Source organism: Hetaerina americana, unplaced genomic scaffold (genome assembly GCF_022747635.1).
Source record: "Hetaerina americana unplaced genomic scaffold, ioHetAmer1.1.p SCAF_152, whole genome shotgun sequence".
NCBI lineage: Eukaryota > Metazoa > Arthropoda > Insecta > Odonata > Calopterygidae > Hetaerina > Hetaerina americana.
In genome coordinates, this window is record NW_027286648.1 from 197,267 (window position 1) to 199,456 (window position 2,190).

A 2,190-nucleotide genomic window follows, 5' to 3' on the forward strand; every position below is an offset into this window, starting at 1 on the left:
AGTCTAAAATTGGACGACATTAACACTGTGTTAATAACCTATACGGCAATAAACCATTCTTCAACTGTAACAATACCCTCACGGCAATGAGCCATTCTTCAACTCAACACTCAAGTTCACATAATTGCTGTTGCCCGTCACATTATTATTATTACTAAGATGATTTGGGTATTTAGTTTTCAAACTATAAAATAATAATTTCCGATGACAAAATAAAAGAAATAATTTCATTTCATAATGCTCTGCAAATGTGAAGACCTATTTTCAGCATGTCAGGAGCACATTTCACGGTGAAAATTAAAAAAAAAAAATGTTTCATAAGCAACCTTCCATCAAGAATTTGTTACATTTTAAAAACCAATAAAATATATATATATATTTTTTAAGATTTTGGATTTGGTAAACGATCAAGTTCAAATTTTATTTTTTAATGCTTTCCATCGCGGAAACTAAGATCTCGAGGAAAAAGTTTGGATTCGTTCAAGACGAGAGAAATGTTATTTTGCGATGCAGCAAAAGAAAGAGTGATGTCGTAAACGTTCGTTAGGTTAGAACTCCACATAGACTTGGGCGTAAACTCGCGGGAGGAGATGGAAAAGTTACCGAAGACCCGTTGAAAAGGTTAAATATATAAACTCTCCACTAGTTTCACGTGATATTTCGATTTTCAACTTCCATACTTATCCAGTGTGCACTGAAATGCCAACCCCCGTTACCACTGAGACTTGAAACATTTTTTCGTAAGTCTTCTAAGAAAACAGGAGACGTGCCTTTTTCCTTCCGCGTTTGAGTACTGGGAGATGAGATCGTGATGGAGTCTGATGTCGGAAGTAGAAAGCCCATATTCGATTTCCGGCGCCGGAGAGCTATGCGTGGCCATCGCGTGGTGGCGAGTGGCAGGAATCCCTGGACGAGTAAACAGACTGGAAACCATTACTGCACTTAAAAATATCTGGCTAACATTAACTATAGATATATAGTACCCATCAATACCGTTTTTATTTTACTTATATTCTTAAATATGAAACTCTGATAAGGATTACTCCATGATGATCGTCATTGGTGCGTTTTTAATTCACTACTCTTTGAAGTCCCTTCAGCTTCATGCAGGAATCAGAATGAGTCAGTGGAAAGCGGGCCTATTAGCGTGCTCGCAGCACGCCATGCGCGCATAGAGCTTTTTTGTTTAATGCGCAGTACCAATGTAAACTTCCCTAGCAGAATTTATGGTGCATAATGGCTTGCATTAAAGATTTTACATCGGCATCAACGAAATCCTACTTGACAACTCCTGCAAATGGGCTTTCAGTGACATTTATGGTCGTAAAGGATTTATGAATCACTTTACAAATAACAGATGTTCATAAATCCTTGGCATACAACTTTTGAACGTAATTCCTCCACAATTTAAAGTGCACTTGCTAAATCACATGAAATAGATAGCTCGTATGTGACTAGTCAAAGAAATCGTCTGATGCATCTCAAGTTTCATTTTGATATCAATAATAGGGTTTAAAAAAAAAAGTGCTCTTAATCCTTGTATGCATATTTCCTGTACATATTTTGTATGAACATACAAGGCGTGTTCAAAAAGTAACGGAAATTTTGTAATATCGCACAGTGCATAGTGCACCCATAGTGTCCTTGGCACAAGGTCAAACGATCAATATACCTGTAGAGTTCTACTCACAAATTCAAATCCGTTTGCGTGAATTAATACGAAAATAACGCATTTATTTGTGGCGAAACAATTCATGGCTTTGGCACCAACACGATATGATTCACCTGCTCACACTGATCGTTCGTGAATTTTTGACGAAAAACAGCGCTCAAATGTTGTCCAAGCCGGCATATTCGCCATACATGGTGGTGTACCCTGTGTGGTTTTTTTTCGGTTCCCAAAAATAAAGAGAACCTTAAAGGGCCGTCGTTTTGCGAGAATAGATGTGATTAAAAACACATAGCTTAGAGAGCTAAAAGCTATACCAAAGATAGAGTTCCAGAAGTCCGAGGATTGGAAAAAGCTCTGGAATAAGTATATGGATATCTAATGGGGGACTACTTGGAAGAGTCCCCCACATTTGATTGTTACATAAATATGCATTGATATAACCATAAACATAGTAATCAACCCGAAGGTCGGTTTGGTAGGTGATAGTAGAGCTCCTCAATATCATAAAATTCATATCA